Genomic DNA, 218 nt, shown 5'->3' with positions numbered 1-218 from the left:
GTTTGCATTACTTTTCCCATTTAAAAATAAAGTTTATAAACTATACATTAAGAAAAAGGAGACTGGAAATTTTCTTTTCTGTGTATTTTGTCCCCATTTCTATTGAAGTTTTCACCTTTTATTTAATTGTGGGAAATTCACAAAATAAAGTTGAAAAGCCCTGCTCTACAGAGTACTTCATGCATAATCTGTATTAAAATGGTAAGATACTCAGAAAA

Source organism: Propithecus coquereli, unplaced genomic scaffold, assembly GCF_000956105.1.
Source record: "Propithecus coquereli isolate 6110/MARCELLA unplaced genomic scaffold, Pcoq_1.0 Scaffold13, whole genome shotgun sequence".
Taxonomy (NCBI): domain Eukaryota; kingdom Metazoa; phylum Chordata; class Mammalia; order Primates; family Indriidae; genus Propithecus; species Propithecus coquereli.
Note: the sequence above shows the minus strand (reverse complement) of the source record.